This window comes from Cryptomeria japonica, chromosome 7 (assembly GCF_030272615.1).
Source record: "Cryptomeria japonica chromosome 7, Sugi_1.0, whole genome shotgun sequence".
Lineage (NCBI taxonomy): Eukaryota > Viridiplantae > Streptophyta > Pinopsida > Cupressales > Cupressaceae > Cryptomeria > Cryptomeria japonica.
Genome location: NC_081411.1, coordinates 387526864 through 387541246, shown reverse-complemented (window position 1 = coordinate 387541246; position 14383 = coordinate 387526864).

Genomic DNA, 14383 nt, shown 5'->3' with positions numbered 1-14383 from the left:
TTTAGAAAGTCCTCACTAGCTTTGGCTTTAGCAAACACAACCAATTTGAGTGCTTGGACAAGGGATAGAGAAGCTAGGTTGATGGGGCCTTGAGCTAATTCAGGATCCTCTATAAGATTCTGCTTCCCCTTTACTGATTTCTTAGTGTCTCTTGCCTCAGATTCAACTTCAACCTTGACCTCTACCTATTCCTTTGTTGCATCCTTCTTTGTGTCTTCTTCCTTTCCAAGGACCAAAGGGTTGTCACTCTTGTCCTCACCCTCATCAAATTTTCCTCCATCCTCTCCACCCTTGTCATCTACATTTTCATCTATAACTTCTTCCAACTCAATAGTTTTAACGTTTGGGGAAAAAGTATCATTCATTGTTTTCCTAGATTCCAAATTAGAGTCACTTTGTTGATTGACTTCATACTGATTATCTACAATTTTTTTGTCAAAATCTTCTCGGTTTCCATTGCAACTTCATCTATTTTTCCAAACATGATTTTATTTACTCTGTGTTTAATTCTGAACTCATTCTTTTCTAAGTGGGGTATTCTATCTATCTCTTCCTTAGATATTATTCAACATAGATTAACTAATACACACTCTTTTAATCTCTCTTCATTATTTGAAATTTATTTCCTAGCATCCAAACCGTCATACAAACTCTTGGGTATGATTTTCATTAATTCAATTAGAGCCTTACTATATAAATTTAGGCACTTTGTAGTTGTTTCTTCTAATGTTATTTTCTCGGATTCATCAAAATTGTCATACCACTCAGATAGTGGCTTTAAATTCCCGTTCTTAACAATCTCATTCAAAGACATGGGAGGCTTAACTTCAATTTTTCCTTTCTTTAACATCTCATCAAGTTTAGATTTTGATTTCTTACTAGATTTAGGTTCACTAGATGGTTTATCCTTTGAGACCTTAGTGGCCTTAGCAACTTGAGATTTAACTTTCTTGACTGCTTCATCTGACTCTGTCTCTTCTTCATCAACCATAATGGATACCCTAGCTTGTCCTCTCTTCCTTTTTACTTCACTGGATGGTTTGGTTTGATGCATAGGTGAACTAACATGTTTTTGAGCACTGGAGGAGGGTGTAGAGCTTTTTGGTTGCTTTGTCTTAGGGGTAGGGGCTTCTGGTTTAGCCTTCTTTGGCTTGACCATGTCTTCTTTTTCATAATGTTCTCTTCTCTAGCTCTTTGAACCACCTCTTTGGTAATCCCCATACTTTCTGCTAGTTTCTCTACCTCCTTCCTAACCTTCTTTTGAATCCTAGGCTTCTTGAACTTAGAGTGTAAGTCCAAGCTCTTCTCCTTGTAAGATCCAAACCTCTCTTCAGACCTATCTACTGGTTTTCTCAATGTGTTGATCATATGCATCAAGAACATGTCCTTCCACAATGTATCCCATGGGCATGATTCATGAAGCTCTTGGCTCCACAACTTCCATAAGACATTGGTCGATATCAACCATAAAGCAGATAGTGTCCTCATGTTTTTTTACTATCTCCTTAGTAATTCTTTCCTTTCTTTGGATCATGCTTTGCAAACTCTTGAAGTTGTTAGGATTCCCATAGATACTGAGAGGGGGGGGGGGTGAATCAGTATCTAATCAGTTAAATGAATTTCTCAACTTAAAATATGTAGAGAAAATTAGAACCATGTACCAGTAAATAGAAAGTAATGCAATAAACAAAGATAAGAACAACCACATGAAAAACACACCATAACACAGTATTTTAATGAGGAAACCCGGTGTGGGAAAAACCTCGGTGGGATTTGTGACCCACAATATTCACTTACTGGCCAATAAGAGAATATTACTGCTACAAGAGGGGGCCTGCACATGCAGGAAGGCCAAGTGCCTAGAGCTCATTGCTCAAAATGGAAGTCTCACTGACATACAAAATGGATTATATAAATCCAATGTGATGTACTACTTCAAAATAGCATCTACTATGCCAGATCCAGTACCGGTTTATAGTTATGCTTCTTACATAAACCCAACTTATAATTCACATAATAGGTCTACCTTAATTTGCCTAATTACATTCATCCATCTTACATCTATCTTCTCACAATGTTCTACAATGAACTCTCTTATATAAGAGTCATTTTACAACTTGCCAAGTCGGCTTACAATGATTTTACAATAATAAACAAAATATATTAACAACAAAATTCTTGTCGGCTTCTGTGTCGGTATGCTTCCTTTCACTACTGGTGCCGATGTCGGTGGTTTGTGTACCGGTGTAGATTCTGATCTTACTAGTGCCAGTGGATTGCCTTTCTGGTGACATAGGATTGTAAGGATGCCATCAATGACAAAACCTTCAATCACCTATAATGTCTCATTAGAGTGTGCATTTACTAACAATCTTCCCCTTTGGCATTGATGGCAACATTCATGAGAAAATTCAAAAAGTGTATCCAAAAATTGTAATCCAAAAAGATGTTACCAAAAGAATATGTGAGCTCCCCCTGAGAAGATGAGTCTTTTGCTGATTATTTTCTCATACCACTACTCCCCCTTTGGCATCAATGACAAAGGTTGTCAAAGTGTCAATAGAGTGTAGTTTCCTGTCTCAACCTTGTAACCATGTGGTTACAATTTGAAAAAGATCCGCCAAAACCAAATTTAGGCTTTCAAGAAACTTTTTACTGTCTTTTATTGCTACCTCTATTCTTTGAACTGTACTGGTGAGGTGTTGCATTTTCTCTGCCGGTGTTTTTTGTCCTTGTACCAATGCATCAGATATTTCTTTGCTTAAGGATGCTAGGTAGTCCAGTTTTGGACAGTCTTAATTTCAAATCCTTAGCCTTACTTTTTCTTCTCTCCTTTTCTCTTTCTAGCTTTAGTAATTCTTCCTCAAACGTGTTATCCTTTGCTCAAAAATTGATAATGAATCAGATGAATTAATAAAATTGTCAGCTAGTTTATTAATTTCTTCCCGTATCTTACTCATTTTCTTGTCCATGTCAACTATCAAAAAGTTAGTCTTACAAGTGTCTCTGTACAAAATCTTGAATTCCTTCAATGTGCTACATAGTTCCGGTAGAAGTGTGTCAAACTACCTTGTACACTTCTTTATTTGTTCCTCAAAGAATTTCTGTTTTTCCTTTTCTTAATACCAATTATTAGGATTCCCACATATACTAAGAGGGGGGGGGGGGGGCGCGGTGAATCAATATCTAACCTCTCTTTGAATGTGTCCTCCTTTATTTGTTCAACTGTCACTATGTTGTCAGTAATATACTTAGACAAAGTGTCAAGTTGACTCAAAGAATCCTTATTATCTACATTACATTTTGGATCTATCATCTTCAAAATTGGAATTATGTCATCTATAGCCTTATATGCCTGTGAACTACAATCTGTTATTTTCTTTATGGAGTCTAAAAGAACTTTAGTTACATTTGTTGTCTTGAATCCTGCAGTTGAAGAGCCAACACTCTGAATTCCACCAGTGAGAGAAATATCCTTGCTTGTAGTGACCTCTGGTAGGTCAGTCTGTGTTTCCATTTCCTAAAGCAATGGTTTGTTTTTCTCAGCAGTTGCTAGTGGCACTGATTCTGTATTAACCTATTCCTATGCTGGAGCCTATTGCTCTTCTTGTTGCTCTGCTTGTTGCTCTATTTGTTGCTCTGTTTGTTGTTCTGTCTGTTGTTCTGTGGCACTATCTTCTGGTTTTCCTTCAGTGTTATCTATGTTATCAGTTACCGGTGACTCACTAGCCATATCTGTCTTACTGGTTGTGTCCTTATCTACCACAATGTTGACCTTCTAAGTATCAACATCTATTGTATATAATACCTCAAAATTAGGATTTGTATCCTCTTGTGATATATCCATACTCTCATCAACCAGGTGATCTTCAGTTGTTGTTACTAGTGGAGTATCTTGAGATGGTGGGGGTAGATTATCTATTATTTTGATGCTTGGAGGTCCACCAACCTTTCCTTTTCCCTTATCCTTGTCTTTCTGATATACCTTGATTGGTTTGGGGTTTCTATATTCTTCCTGTTTTTCCTTCTTAACAAGGAATATATCCCATGCATTTGCAGTTTCCTCTGCAACCTCATTTACTCTACCAACCATCAATGCAATATGCCGGTGTGCAGTAGAGAATACTAACCGGTTAGCCTCTGCAATCGGATCATCTATTTCCTTCGGTGAGTTTATTGGGTAAACAACAAGTAATTTTCAATTTTAATTTTCTTGTCAAGCTCTACAACAGCTTGCCTTCTTACTTCTAGTCTCTTGAATAGTTCAGCTGGTAATTCATCCACAACTTGCATCAAGAATTTCTTGTAGATATCCAATTGTAGAATTACACTATTTTCAACTTTTTCTTTATCATCAACTGATAGTGAATCATATAATTTGTTGATGTTCTTAAGCTTTCCTTCCTCTGTTATTTCATCCAACAGTCTGTCAATCGGAGCAATATTTTGTTGAGTCCTTTTCTTTGGTGTTAACTTTTTCTTCTTTGGAGTTGTCTTCTTGGCCAGATGCCTTCTTGGCCAGATGCCTTACTGCCTGTTGTTTTTGCCTGGTTCTTTTAGGCAAAGGTGTGGATACTAGTGAAGGTTCCCTTTTCCTTACAACTCTTTTAAATGCTGCTAGCATATCACTCTCTGAAGAAGTTGCTACTGGTGAAAGGTGACTTTCAGGCTGTAGTGCCTCCAACTCATCTTCAGTGATACCGGTTTGTTTTAGTACATCTTCTTTGATAGTCTTAGCCTACCTTGAACCTCTCCTCACTTTTGCTTCTACTTTCTTCACTCTCTTCTTGGATTGAATTTGACTTTCAATGGTTTCAGCACTGCCAAACACCTCTTCCTTAGGTTCCTTGGGTGCTTCCAGAAGGGCTTTTGCATATGTTTCAATGATGTGATCATCTATCTCATAACCCATTTCAGTAACCCAAATTGTTCTTCGGATAACTACCTCCATCCAGATCTCATCCTTCTTAATCACAAAACATATGTCATCCTTATATTTATTTACAATTTCTTGTGACAATCTGACTCTAGCGTTCATTCTGGCCTTTAATGCTTGAAAGTGCTCATTAATATTCTTCTCTTTGTTTTCACCCATGTTGTTCAATAAGTCAGATAACTATTTGCCTATCGGTATGTCAAATCCAAGGTTCTTATTACCTATACCGGGCACCTGTTTGGTTATATGTAGCACTAAGCAAACAAGTAAGTTGCCAAATCTAAATGTCCCTTTCTTATCCTTCTTGACCTTTCCCAGATTGTCAATCAATTCATCCTTCAACCATTCACACACATCAATTTTCGCATTATTCTTAATCATGTCGTGAGCACTCTTTATGCATAAGCTGGAAATTGAATTTAGTCTATTTGTATGTGTTGTTTTTTAGCCTAGAATCATGCTAATGAATCTCACATTTATGTCAGTTACATCATTCACCCTTAAAGACCTTTTGTTGGATGTTGCACCTATTAGGTTCATTACTAGGTCATTTGAGACCTTCTTTGTCTTGTCAGGTCTGTTACCGGTGGAGGGTAACCCTATTACAACTTTTACAGCTTCCTTAGTAATTTTGTGAACATAATCTAGCCAAAAGAATGCACCATGTACCCTACTCAATATTATCCTAATAACTTCCTTGGGGAAATCTGGAATGCTAAGAATTTTTGTGAATCCTAGGGTTTCAATTATTTTGTGTTCAGGTTTCACATTACCGGAATCATCACAAATAACAGTCTTGTACATGTTCTTAATTTCTTCATCTCCTAATTCTTCTATATGGCAATGAATATACATCCTAGGGTCTTCTGCAAAAACTACTCCTCTGGGGATTTGAGAAAAAGCACCAACAATATCATCCTTCTTTTCTATTTTGGGGACTAACTGAAAAATGGGCCTAGGGTGCTTGATTACTTCCACTACAATAGGGTTTGCTATGAATTCAGGTATAGAGGAGGACGCCATGATTATAAATACCTTTTTCTGCCTTTGGAAAGATTGATTGCTGAATTGCTTTGCTTCTTTGCTTGAAATGCCTTAGCTCTAGAAATTTAGTGCTCTTCGAATGTTTGAATGCTCGGTGAAGTCAAATGGAGCCAAAAACACTAATTTATAATGTCAATCTGCCAACTACCACATTTAATGCATGTTGGTTAAGTAATCACTTAACTTTATCTGTCGGTATAGAAGTAATTTCAACTTCTTACCATCAATCGAGGGAATGATAGCATATTTCTCATTTGATTGCCAAACCCTCAAGGGAATTTTCTTCAATTAGATGAAGAGTCTCCTGCCAGTGGAATGCTACTTTGTTCTACCAGTGGAGGAGTATTCCTGTCAATATTCAGTTTTGATTTCCTGATCCATTGTTTTGAAAATTCATGCTTAACTTCTTCAACTTTTTCTTTTCCTTTCAAACTAGGACCTTTGTTGTTTACTGGTGAGGACTTACTTCTACAAAATTTAGCAATATGCCCAATTTTGTTACATGCATAACAAGTCACATTATTTTTCTGAATAGCCTTTCCATAACCTATGCCCGTTTGTGTTCTGCATTGATTAGATAAGTGTCTAAATCTTCCACAAACATAACATCTCACATTCATTCTGCAATTTTCAGAATTATGACCAACTTTGTTGCATTTTGAACATTGACCAATGGGTGTATGGTATTCTGATAATTTCTAGATCTACATTGATTTTCTCTATGACCATACTTATTACAGTTAAATCATTTTCCATTGAATTTATAAGCATTAGGTTGTCTTACCGATTTGCTATGATCCTATGTGTTTGCAGTACCGAAGCTTTCACCAACTTCAAAGCCAATTCCACAAGTGTCACCATCAGGTTTCTGATTCTTCAACAAGTCACCAAGTTCTTCTGAGCTTTCTTGAATTTCTCTTTGTGTTGATTTGCAGTATCTAGTTCTCTTTCTGCCTCATAAGTTCATTTGAGTCATTCTGTGTATGCATCAGATCTGTTTTCAACAAGCCATTTTCATAGCTAAGTCTGGTGTTCTCATTTGTTGCATCACTTAGTCTTCTAGTCAAATCTTCTTCATTATTCTTCCTATCTTCAATTTTCTTACAAAATCTCATAGTCATATCCTACATCTCATTCTTTATTGTCATGTTCTCTTGTTTTAGCTTGCATATATGATCATTAAGAGATTCCTTTTCATCATTCTCATTTTGCATCTTTTCACATAGTTCTCTTCTCTTATTTCTTAAAATGGTAAAATTCTCTTGTAGTGCTTGAATAATATCCTGAGTTGCCTTTAGATCATCTTCAAGTTTGATATTTTTTAATTTTTTGGTATCATAGTCTGAGAGAGCTGCTTCCAATTGCTTCATCAAATTTTCCATCTTTACCGGTGTCAAGATCTTCCTCAAGTTGTTAGGCTTCTAAAAATAGAGGGCCAGGCTCTGATACCAATTGTTAGGGTTCCCACAGATACTAAGAGGGGGGGGGGTGAATCAGTAAACTAAATTTTCTAAGGGAAAAAGTTGAAGCAAAAGAAATACAACTGGTTTATGTGAATACTACAGAACAACTTGCAGATATTTTCACTAAACCTTTGCCTAAGGAGACCTTTGAATATCTTAGAGAACAGCTTGGGGTCATATCCCCACTAGTAGACACTTAGAAATTTGATGTTTGTCATCAACCGACAGAATTAACAGAGATATATTCTTACTCTGACTTTGATGAGGAAGCTACTTCTCAGGGGGAGTAGTTGGTATAGTGAAATTGGTTGGTATTTTGTATAAAACAATTGGTATGTTGTAACTTTGGCATTTGATGTCAAAGGGGGAGAGATATCTATGGAAAAACACATTATCTTTATTATCTTTTGAGGAAATATTGGTATGAGAAAACTTTGGAAATCACATGTTGCTCCCAGGGGGAGAGATTGTTATTTAGGAGAGATTTTGATTTCTGGTTATGATCTTTTTGGAGATTGTTGGTTTTTGGTACTTGGCATTTCTGTTTTGGCACTTTGATGGTTTTTCCATCTTGTATTTCCATCAATGCCAAAGGGGGAGATTGTTGGTATTTTGTTATGGTTTTGTCATTGATGTCAACACCTACTAAAAGCACTTTGGAGATCCAACAAACATTCACCGGCAAGCAAGTAACTATTGCATAGTTACTGGTATATGGTACACCGACAGGATATAATGATCACTGACACTTGGTATGGCATGGAAGACACTTGGTAATGTCAAAGACATCGTGAGGACATCTTATCTTGGATAATTAATCATTGGTATATTCATATTTGTATATTTGCTCTTACCGACAAATAGGTCCAGGGTTATCCATGGTTACACTAGCAGGCTTATCATTTCCAGATCAGCATGGCACACTATGGAGATGATTAATTAATGTTGTAAATGCATCTGACATGTTCAATCGGTTATTGCATTGGATATTATATTGTTTGTAAAATGTTTTTATTGTAATATCTTGTAGAGTCGACCTACTAAAATTGGTCTTAGGTTATGGTATAAATGTAAGATCTTAATTGTAAGATCAAGTGTGGAATGCAAAGAAGGTATATTGTGAAGAGATATACGAGATTAAGCAAAGCTATACATGAAGACATCATTTGAAGGTGAAGCTAGGGTTTTGTGAAGGCATATCAGCATTACACCGGTACTGAATCCAACATATGAAGATGCTATTTCAAGAAGTAAATTCTTATTGGATTTAACCATCCAAATTGTAGTTAGTGTGACTCCCATTTGTGTTTGAGTAGTGAGCTCTAGGCGCTTAGCCTTTCTGCATGTGCAGACCCCATTTATGTACACTTACTATTTGTAGTAGTATCATCTGATTATGGGTAAGGTTTCCCACCGTGGTTTTTCCCCTTATAGGGTTTCCACATACAAATATTGGTGTCATGTGTTGTGGATGATTTTATGTTTTGATTTCATGTATTAATGTTTACCGATATTGCATTTATCTGTTAAATCTATCCACCGGTATAACAGACTGTCTCACCGCTATTAAAGTACTAATTGATTAAGTTGTTTTTGGTTTAAAGTTTTAGACAACTAATTCACTCCCCCCTCTCAGTTGTCCCTGGGACCTAACATATCTAACCGGTTAAATGAATTTCTTAACTTAAAACATGTAGAGAAAATTAGAACTGTGTACCGGTAAACAGAAAGTAATGCAATAAATAGAGATAAGAACAACCACATGAAAAACACACCATAACACAGTATTTTAATGAGGAAACCCGATGTGGGAAATACCTCGGTGGGATTTGTGACCCACAATATTCACTTACTGACCAATAAGAGAATATTACTGCTACAAGAGGGGGCCTGCACATGCAGGAAGGCCAAGTGCCTAGAACTCACTGCTCAAAATGGAAGTCTCACTGACTTACAAAATGGATTATATAAATCCAATGTGATGTACTGCTTCAAAATAGCATCTACTATGCCAGATCCAATACTGGTTTATAGTTTTGCTTCTTACATAAACCCTTAACCTATAATTCACATAATAGGTTTGCCATAATTTGCCTAATTACATTCATCCATCTTAAATCTATCTTCTCACAATGTTCTACAATGAACTCTCTTATATAAGAGTCATTTTACAACTTGCCAAGTTGGCTTACAATGATTTTACAATAATAAACAAAATATTTTAACAACTTACTTTCATTGCCGGTGCCGGTGCTAGTAGTCAGTGTGTCGATGTAGATTCTGATCTTGCTAGTGCTAGTGGATTGCCTTGCTGGTGACATAGGATTGTAAGGTTGCCATCAATTTAAAAAACTTCAATCACCTACAATGTCTCATTGGAGTGTGCATTTGCCAACAGAAGTATCCCCATAGAATCCCATTCCAGACTATAGAATCTTTGAGGCCATGAAGAGTTTCATTTATTTGTACCGCCATCAACCTGTCATAGACCCACTAAACTTGTCCAACTCCCATAATCTCATTGATAAAGTAGAAGTATAGACATAGAATGAAAGTTCCATATTTAAATACATGTTTCTTATCCTATTTGATTTTCTTCAAATTGCTCAGTAACTCACTCCAAAGCACTTCAAACAAATCATATTTCTTATTTTCCTTCAATCTCTAATAGGCTACATAGATAGTCGTACCAAATATTGAATTATCCCTGCTAGAGTGATATATCTTGTATCTCATAACCATTGGTGTAAATTTGACATCATATTCAACAATATCACTAATTGTCATTGACCTTTTGTCAAACTAAAAATCAATTGCCTTTGTTACCATATGGTTCTTTACATTACTCAAGGCATGCACCTCACCGACTGAGCTTAAACATGTTACTACCTAAATTGCATTCTTGGTAATCTTGTGGAGTTTATCAAGCCACATGAATTCATCATGCATTCTACTCAAAATGTACTAGACCCACTCAGGTTCATCAAACACCAAAAAGTTTATGAACTATGCAAAACCCTTATCTTCTATTGACTTAAATTCAGGTTTCAGGCTTCCCATTCCATCAATCATGTCGTGAGTGTATAGTTTCATCATTTGAGCACTCCCAAGCTGCAAAATATTATAGTGGATGTAATCCTTAATATCTTCCACATGCAATACTCCATAAGGGAGTGATGAAAATGTGCCACTCGGGTCCTCCTCCTGGATGCTTCTTAAAGTTAGGACTTTCCCTATCAATGACATCTACTACCAATGGGTTCATAATACCAGAAGATGCCATATCCAAAATTTTAAGCCTCAAACTAAAAAAGTGTTAACCGATAAATACCTTTCAACCAGATGCAAGATTGCATGACAAATCTTCTTTTTGCTCTGAATCTCTAGAATTTCTACTTCATTGCACTCTTCTTCTCTCTCTCTCTCTCTCTCTCTCTCTCTCTCTTCAAATGAAAAGTGAGAAATGAAAGGTAAATTTGATTTTTATCCTCCGCATACTAAATTTTTGGTATAATAAATTCTCTTAACCCTAACTCTTATGGATACCCTGCATATAGATAGTTCACTCAAAAGATCGTTTGGAGATCATCAGGTCTTACCAAAAGATTTCAAAAAATCTTCCACTGAATTAGTGATCATCAAATAAAACATCTGCAACCTTCCGAAATCAAGTACAGATCTCCAACAAGGGGTGTTTTCATGCTTGAAATCATATAATTAAGCTAATTAGGAAATAAGGACGATCATAGATCCTTAACTAATCTAGTTAAAATCAAACATAATTCAATATAATAAATGCTAGAATCAAAAGATTAAATAAATTCAAACTCCCTATTCTAGATTTGTGCTTCCATTGTTCTTCTCCAAATTACTGGTGTAGGTGGCTCTCAGGTATTGCACTAGGATTTCCTGCATAAAGATGGCAATTATTTTGAAGAGTGTCATCTAGCTTGAATTGAGAAATTGATGTTATTTATATAGATTTTCGTGAGAGATGGGGAGGGATTTTTAACTCAAGTCTTGATTGAGAATGAACTGATTTAGATTGATCAATTAACAAAGTTGATTGATTTGTTAACTCAAATTGATTGACTTGTTAACTAGATTGATTGAGTAGTCAACTGAATAGATTGAATAGTAAACTGAATATATTAGCCAGTTGACTGGATAGATTGAATAGTAAACTGAATATATTAGCCAGTTGACTGGATAGATTGGGGAGATGACTGGATTGATTGATTACTCAAAAAAGGTGATTTGGAGTGATTAGGGGAGATTGGAGAGTTAACTGAGTTAACTGATTTGATGAACCAATTATAATTATCAACATGTGTTGTAGGAGATTGAATTGAAATTCAATTTCATTTTGATTTTGATTTGAATTTGAGTTTTCAAATTCTGAAATTTACATGAAATTAACTCAAATGTATTGAAATTAGCATTTGACGAAATGTTAATTTGAAGAAATAAAATTATTTGAAATCCACATTTGGGGAATTGGAAGAATAAGTTAATTTATTTAAATAATTTAAATAAAATTATTTAAACATTGGAAATATTATTAATTAAATAATAAAGATTATTTAATTAAGAAAATTAATCATAATTAATTAAATAATTAATATTTGAGAAAGGGTTAAATGATTAATTTAATTAAAGGATAGAAAATCGATAATTAGAAATGTTGAATGTGATGATTGAGTCAATTTAGAAGAATAATTAGTTTAATTAAATAATTAAATAATTAATTAAGATTGATAATTAGCAATGATCAGTGAGACATTTTTAGGTGTCTACAGGGTTTTTTTAATCTTTTCATGAAAACCTCCCCCTAAGGCCAGATGCCTTAGCTTAGTTACCGGATGAGGTTCCAACACCAAAATTAGGAGTAGGTGCACTTCCTACCTTAGAATCACTCTTCTTCACCCATTTTTTCTTCATCTAATCTCTAATCTCCTCAACTTTTGCTTTACCCTTCTCATCTAACTTCACATTCTTTCTCTTGTCTTCTGGACCTCTCCTACTCACAATACTTTGCAACGTGACCAAATTTGTTGCAAGCATAGCAAACAACATTTCCTTGTCTAGGCCTGAAGTTCATCTAATTTCCTCTTGATCTCCACTGATTAGCAACATGTCCAAACATACTATATGCAAAACATCTGACATTTCTCCTATTTTGAAAGTTGTTCATCACAATTTTGCATTCATTTGCGTTCTGATCATACTCATTGTATTTTAAACATTGGCCAGTAAAGGATGGACCATTATTATTCATCATATTCCTACACTGACTAGCCATATGACCAAATTTATTGCAAATAAAATAGTTACCATTGAATTTATGAGCATTAGGTTGTCTTACTGGAGGCTTTCTTGAGTTGTTCTTCTATTATGGTGATTTGGAGCTTTCATATTTCTTAAATCCAAGGCCTTGAGTATCATTGGGATTCTTTTGGATTGCAAGCATCTCATCTATCTTGTTGAGATGAACCAAAATTTCTCCTTATACTCATTTGCAACATCAAGATCATATCTAATAAGAATGATCTTCCTTTCAAGATCTTCTTTATGTTGTCTAGAGTCATGCAGGTCAAGCTTCAGTTGTCCATTCTCAATCTCAAGTCTACAATATTCTTCAGATTTTTCTTTTAGGGACTGAGCAATATTTTCCTCATTCTTCTTCCTTTCCTCAATCTATTTTGTCAATATCATCACAATGGCTTCCATCTCATTCTTCTAGACTATGTCATCTCCAACAAGTCTATCACATTCTTCTATCTTTTCCTTCAAGGCTTCTTCATCAATGCTTAGACTTTCTTTCTGCTTAAGTTGATCAACAAGCTCCTTTCTCTTCTCCCTTGACTTGTTCAACTAATCCTTCAATGTTTCAATAAAGTTCTCAGCACCTTTTAGGTTTACTTTCACTTGATGAACCTCAGCTTGGGCTTGATCAAGATCTTTAAGTGCTACAACAAGTTGTTGCTTCAGACTACCAGAATCTATTGACTCGCTTTCTTGAATCCTCCTCAAGATGTTAGCCTTCTTTTGAGGAACTATGATATGATACCAATTGTTGGAATTAAGGAACACTTAGAGGGGGGGGGGGTGAATCAGTGTTCTGCAATTTTTAACATTCTTAATCTATCCTCTAAACCACTTAATGCAAATGAATAAAAGTAGAGTGCAGAAAGAAAATAATAATAACACCAGGATTTTTACGTGGATACCCAATTAAGGGAAAACCATAGTGGGATTGGAACCCACAATATTAATATGCCTTGTTAGAATTATAATAATATTACATTAGGGAAATATACATGCATTCATGCACATTGCCTATAGCTCATTGCTCAAATTACAATAAGGGCTGCAACCACGGAAGGCTCACTAACTTACAAAATGATTACACATAATAATTGGAATGTTTGAACTAATAAAAAACATCTACAAATGCCAAAAATAGTTCCAGTTAAGCACAAAATACTCTATTCTTCAACACTACTCTGTTTGATATTCTGCTTTATTTCAGAGTACAAATACTTCAATTGTGCACTATAAATTTTGCACAGTCGCTCATACACACTTCTATACATCTCCCAATATAAAAAATGATCAAACCAATTGCTCATATATATCTGCAACATCAAATTAGGTCTACATCATGTCAGCCTAAAAATGCATAGCACACAACATGAAATGCATTACCCAAGCCAACTCAAACTTATCCAAAACATCAAATGTTGTCTCGCTAACCTCAAACACATGATGGGTCGAGTTTCCCCCCATATCTATTGTGGTGTACCCCTATCTATATATGGCCATCCCCATATAGAGGTGAGTCCCACTCCCTCAAACAACCACCAAAATTTATCTGCAATATCCACACAATGAGTCTTCACACATTACTACTAATGAACATTGTTCTACTAGAAACCTT